General features: G+C 56.0%; 1 long non-coding RNA gene across 1 annotated transcript; it reads right to left on the minus strand.

Annotated features, from left to right (window-relative positions):
- Positions 1 to 1,085: 1,085 nt before the first annotated feature.
- LOC132655084 (uncharacterized) lies at positions 1,086 to 6,248 on the minus strand. The gene is made up of 3 exons (XR_009592667.1): positions 4,192 to 6,248; positions 2,900 to 3,173; positions 1,086 to 1,898 (listed from the first exon to the last, which is right to left on the minus strand). It is a non-coding gene; the product is annotated as an uncharacterized LOC132655084 (long non-coding RNA).
- Positions 6,249 to 6,592: the final 344 nt, after the last annotated feature.

The following is a 6,592-nucleotide window of genomic DNA, read 5'->3' on the forward strand; positions in this document are numbered from 1 at the left end:
CCACAGTGCCTGAGGGCCTGCACACACAGGCTGAGGTCAGCCTCGGGCCATATCACAGGCTGCAGCTTGCTTTTTCCTTGAGGTGTGGTTCTGGCTGGGTTGGCAAGATGGCTTAACAGGTAAAACACTCCGTCATACAAGCTTGTCAGCGCGAGTCCCCAGAATCCACCTGTCTCAAGTCAGGGTCACTACTGCTTTGATGAAACCCCATGACCAAAACCATGGGGAGGAAAGGGTTTAACTTACACTTCCACAGCTCTGTTCATCAGAGAAGTCATGACAGGAAGTCAAACAGGGCAGGAACCTGGAGGCTGGAATGGGGGGACATGAGGGGTGCTGCCTGCTTTCTCACAGAACTCAAAACCACCAGCCGGGGCGGGGGGCACCCACCGTGGCCTGGGCCCTCCCCCATCAGCCACCAGTGAAGAAAACTCCCCACAGGCTGGCCCGCAGCCCTGTCTGACAGGCATTTTCTCAGCTGAGGCTCCCTCCCCTCTGTGACTCCAGCTTGTGCCAGGTTGGCATAAACCAGCCCATCCGCCATGGAAAGACGGGAGAGCATGTACACTGTTGTGCTCAGACACGCACGTGCCTACATTACGACGGTGTTTGTCAGAAGACGTCTGGGGGAGGGGAGCATTTAGCGACAACTGTGGGCTGGGCACGGTGTCTGTAATTACAGTGTTCAAGATGTGGTGCCCGGGGACCCCCAGAGCAAGTTGCCTACCTGGAGCCATATTGGGGACATCTGATTTCTGCTGAGAAACTGCCACCACCCAGCTCATCAATTTAGAAAATTCTAAAGCAGGAAACTGATTTGTAGGAAGTACTCCAGTTTTGGGAGATAGGCCTTTTACTTCCTAGAAGTGGTGGAAGATGCCCCTTTGTGAGCGTGGCACAGCTGTTGGCAGCCCTGGAAGGGAGTAGGCTGAGGCGTTCCCCGAATAGTTATGAGCAGGCCCCCCAGTTTCAGCAAAGATCCTCAAGGATTCATACCAGAGCCTTTTGAGAAGGTGCCCTGTAATCACTCATGCACACGCACACACAGTAGGGAAACTGAGGCACAGAGCAGCTGAGAGATTGAGTCTGAGTAGACAGCTTGGTCAGCTGCCTTTAAAGATATATTTATTTATACAGTGTTCTGTCTGCATGACAGAAGAGGACACCACCGTGTGAATTGAACTCAGGACCTCTGGAAGAGCAGCCAGTGCTCTTAACCTCTGAGCCATCTCCCCAGCCCAGTCAGATGTCTTTATGTATGTCTATGGTGGACTTTTGCTCATGGCTGTTCCATATGCCACCAAATACATTCCTAGCAGCCCCAGGGGTTTGTGGCCGGAAGCTAGGCATGAGGGCACTGGAGCCAGACCTCAGGGCAGCCATGGAGAGTCCCATACTGGCTCTGCCCAGCAGACCTGCCCAAGCCTATGAAGCCAGCTCCCCCCTGCCCAGAAACCCCTCAGACTAGGGAGAACTCACCCCTTTCTGCTGGCATACTTTTTAAAACTCTTTTATTTATGTCTCTTATATCTCTTGCTCCCTACTCCACCCCAATCCCTTCCAACACCCGAACACCAGGTAAGAGAGAGAGGGGGTTAGTGGGAGAGGGGGACACAGTTCTTAGCTGCTTCCTGCTGGTCAGGGTCCTCGGGTTCCTTGGAGCCAGGCCAGTCCTTGTTTCAGGAGATCTCCAATTTCTTGTTTCTCAACAGCAACAGGAGCAGCAGGAGGAAGCAGCACAGCCTTGTTCTCCTCACTCTCTGGGCTCTGGCCTTTATTCCCTCTCCAGAGTCCTCAGCTTTAAACTATCTGCAGCTGGCAAAGAGCCCCTCTCAGAGCCCGCACGAGGCAAATAGTCTGCTGCTGTGGACCCTCTGAATCAGCTCCACATCCCACACCTGGGACCAGAACAACATCATGGTTATACCCACAACACTGTTCAGCTTTGCTGAGATTCATTCTTCCCGCTGTTGGCTACTGTGACACTCAGGGCAAGGTGTGGCCTAGCAGGTCCTTATCCTGAAGCTGCTTGGCTTGGCTTCCCACTAGGCCAGCAGGCCAGTACAGGACAGCTGAGCATAAAAGGAGCTAGGCAGGGAAGCCGCATGGGCAGGCCCTGGGCTCTGCCACCGCTGTCACTTGCTCTTGCTCCACTCAGTGATGTGCTCTTGTCCCCATCCAGGGTCTGAAGGGCCTTTCAGGTGACACCCTCTCTCTGTCCAGAGGCCTAGAACACCTGCATTTACTCAGAGCACTTGAAGTAACTGACAGACTCTGGGACCAATAGGCTCTGGCCACTTCGCATCAGCCTTGCCTTCTGTGGGCAGCCCGGTGTTGGCACTGGGCCTGGGTCCAGGGATAGGGATGACCTTGTCCTATCTCCCTCCCTACCAGGCAGGATCAAATTGGGGCACAGTATGATGGTAAGCCTGAGGATAACAACTCAGTATCCTTGTCTGGCAGTGATGTACCCATCACTAAGGCCATCTTCTTCATCTGGAAGAGCAGTCCTTGTCTATCCTCACCCTGGCAGAACCAGTAAGAGATAAAGGCTGTATGCCCCACCCAACTGTGGCTGTCTCTACCCACCTGGGCTCACAAACCAAAAAAGGGGCAGCTGATCTAGAGAGATGCACAGGACCTGGGCCCTCTGCTGTTCCTGCCTTGATTTCCCCATGGAGAAAGGTGATTTCAGGGTACTTGCTCACCAAAGCGCCGTCACAGCATGGCGCTTGTTCCTGCCTGGGGAAAAAGCAGGTCATAGCCCCTCCCCTGCTTACAGGGAAAGCACGTCATGCCAGGGCTATCAGGGCTGGCTGGGCCCCGGTGGGCAGGCAAGAGCTTGGGCATAGACTGAGGTGCAGGCGGGCCATCCTGTGACCCTCTGGGATGTACCTACCAAGTTCTGGAGTTGCACTCCCAGGGGGTGTTGGGTTCAGGGTGCCCATAGAAACAAGCTTCTTGAGTTCCTGAGCTGCAAGACTGGCAAGTGTCAATGCTGCTTGGCCCTCCAGAAAGTACATGCGGTGGAGTTCTCAGGAATGTGTGTACCAGGAAGCACAGTCCGTTGTCCTGAGCAGGTGGTGGTTGGGGTCATCACCAGTCTCCTGATACAACCCCGATGGGGTCCTGCTTCCTAGCCCTGGGCACAGACACCCTGGCTGCTATGTAGCCTGGGGAGGAGTGAGAAGGTGGTGACTGACATGGGCCTGAAATGGGTGGGGAGGGGAAGCAGTGTGGCTCTCAGCTCCATGGGGTCAAGCCCGTCCTTGAGAGTTACAGGACCTGGGGTCAGATGAGGGCTCTGGAGCATCAGAGGTCTGACCCGCAGGCGGAAAAGCCTGTCTGCCGGAGAACTGTTCTATGGAGGTATCTCAATCAGGAACTGATGTCCCACCTTTGGCGTGCCTGCTGCCCCGGGGTTCCTTGTGTGGCTTGCCTGCCCCCTTCCTGTCTGACTGCTGACTGGGTGCCCCTTCTCCCAGTGCTGGAAGCCGATGGTCATCACTCATACACAGTTCCAGTAACCATGCCAGATGGTCAGTGAGGCCGTGCTGCCCAGTGTGGTGGGAGAATGCAGGGCTCCTCAAATAGCCCCAGCCCTTCCCAGACCCCCACATCTGCCCTGGGAAGCCCGTCCTCCCTGCAAAGGCCACCTTTCCCTCCCAGCTCCCATCAACTGGCACTCCACCATCAGAGTTGGCTAGTTCCACAGCCTGCCAGCCACCCCACAGGTCCCTAGCATGGCTCTGTCCTGAGAGCTGCCCCATCCCCACCCCATAACGTAATCCACATGGCCCTTGGCCCAAAGATGCTGAGTCACAGGCTGAGATGAAAGAAAGGCCTCAAAGGCAGGAGTGGAAAAGGGAACAGTGAAGCTCCAATGGGATAGAGACCAGGATTAGGAGGCCCTGGGCCCAGTGTCCTGGCAGTCCTGGCCTAGGCCCCACCCAGTGCCCAGGGCCAGAGGGTGGTGAGCAAGGACTCAGACCCATGCTGTCCCAGCTCTGGACACCCTCATACATACACATAGATTTTCTGAGAACATTGACGTGACCTGTGGCCAGGGGCTCCCTGGGGCTCCGGCGCCAGCGGGAAGGGTTACCACCACGCTATGCTCATTTTCCCAGACCTTCCCGGTGTTCTGGGCCCGGGCCCCAGCCCCAGCTTCCCTTGTCCTGGGAGGCTTACCTCTGCCTGTCTTCCATTCTGCAGGGCTGACCGGCTGGGGATTCACAGTCTGACACCCACGTCTTCTCTTCCCGGCTTGTTTACATCTTGAGGCTGTGGCTATCCTCCACCTATTTCTGGGCACTCCAGTTTGGCCCTGACTATGCCAAGGGGTTCCCTGGCACTGGACACATCACCTGCAGCTGGTGAGCCTGGTCAGCAGCACCGCCTGGACGAGGGCATTGACTGAAGTCGCACACTTGAACCCAGACGGGGAGCCTTGAGGAGGGGGGCTGCAAGGGAGGGGCCAGGCAGGGAGAGCCACCAGAGAGGGGCAGGCAGGACTCTGCAGCTCTCTGGCCAGCACAGGGAGGGGAGGGAGGCACTGTGGGAGGTGGAGATCCGGGCCTGGAGGAAGGCTCAGCCCAGCAGGCCTTCATAACTGGGGGAATCCCAGATCATGTAGGGACTTGTTCAGTTTGTCCAGTACATCCAAGCCACACCCTCTCCCCAGATCAGTCACTCCTGTCCCCACCCCCAGGAAAGAGGCCCCTGGCTGTCCGTGAAGACTAGTTAGTCACCACCTTCTGCCACATGGCTTTAGTCTGTGTCGAGCCCGTCACCCAGCCTGGCAACTCTGGTGCTCACTCTGAGCTGGCAGGGCGAGGAGGAGGGAAGCTGGGCTGTGCCCCATAGGGGTGAGTGTGGCTTTCCCTCCGAGGCCCCTGGCTCACGGGTGACCTACCAGGCGGTGGCACAAAGGCTTTCCCCATTTTTTAAAAAAATAAAATTTATTTAATTTTATGTGCATTAGTGTGACGGTGTCAGATTCCTTGGAATTGGAGTTACAGACAGTTGTGAGCTGCCATGTGAGTGCCAGGAGCTGAACCCGGGTCCGTTGGAAGAGCAGACAGTGCTCTTAACCACTGAGCCATCTCTCCAGCCCCGTTTTCCCCTTTTTAAGAAGGAGGCAGTCATTTCGATATGACCATGGCAGATGGCGATGAAGGTGCATGGGCTGTAACTGGGCCCAGCCTGGCCTCAGTGACCCTCACAGCAGCCCCCAGGCAGACTCCACTGCCACCTTAATCAGGAGACTGCGGGAGACAAGAAGACAAGCCTCCAGCTGGAGAGACAGCTCAGTGGTTAAGAGCACTGACTGTGCTCCCAGAGGACTTGGAGGCCAGTCTGGTCTACACGGTGAATTCCAGGACAGCCACCCTACATAGTGAGACCTGGTGTTGAAACACACAAAACAAAACAAAAACAAAAAAGGAAGGGAAAAAAAGAAGAGAAAGAAAGAAAAGAAAAGAAACCAGGGTCTCAGGGCTGGAGAGGCGGCTCAGCCGCTGGCTCGCTGGTTGTTCTCCCAAAGGACCCAGGTTCAGTTCCCAGCACCCACATGGGATCTGACACCCTCACATAGTCATTCTTGCAGGCAGAACACCGGTGCACATAAAATAAAAATCAATTAAGTGTAAAAAGAGGAGAAGCCGCCATATCTGGCTCCTCTGGAGACTGAGCTCGGCCTAGCCGCTCAGTGGTGAAGGGCCACCGAGGACCACGAGGAAGACTTCAGACAGTTCGGGACAGGGCAGCACTGTGGCTCGCTTTGCCAGGAGCTGAGCCGCCATAGCAGGGACATGAGGCAGGAGCATCGCCGCGCAGGACCCGAGGTGTGGTCTCCAGCTGTGGAAGAGCCCGCCAGCCTCCTCCGGCTGCCGTGGCTCCAGCCCTTTCCCCTCCCGGAGTGAGAGTCCTAGGAACCCATCAGTTCCCGAGCTTCCACACTCTGACAGCCACAGGGGGCGTCGAAAATGTCCCTTCCGAGAATCACTATCGTCATCCTGCCAGGCCGGCTTCAATGTTCCTTAAATGCAAAGCCACCGGGGACTGCTGTGCTTGGTAGACTTTCGGCATCTCCTCCCAGGACAGCCACACCCGAGTCCTTCGAGGCTTACTAATGGGTTTTTGGACATAGTGACAGGACAAGTTAAGGATAGACCATCTTCCTCCTTAAGCGCCAATTCCGTGGCATTCAGCACTCCCCCAGTGCTGTGCACCCCCTTTCTAGAGGCTTTCTCCGTGAACAGTCTGTTCTTGTTAGATACCATCTCCTTCACACACACAGTCCCCACCCCTCCCACCCACCCCCACAGTCCCCAGACCCCCTTCTACCCTCCGCCTTCATGAACGCGATGATTCGGGGACACCCCAGCCCGCAGTCCATGCCCGCCGTGTGTGTGTGCTGTTTTAAAGACTTGTTTCTGTTGGTGGGAGAGGTGAAGCTGGAAAAGGCTTAGGACGCCCCAGAACTGGAGCTGCAGGCACTGGGGGCCCAGGCCTTCGCAAGAGCGGCAAATGCTCTCATTTACTGCATTCTCTAGATCCAACAGTATTTCGTAATTGGTTGTTTTTAGGC

This window comes from Meriones unguiculatus, chromosome 7 (assembly GCF_030254825.1).
Source record: "Meriones unguiculatus strain TT.TT164.6M chromosome 7, Bangor_MerUng_6.1, whole genome shotgun sequence".
Taxonomy (NCBI): domain Eukaryota; kingdom Metazoa; phylum Chordata; class Mammalia; order Rodentia; family Muridae; genus Meriones; species Meriones unguiculatus.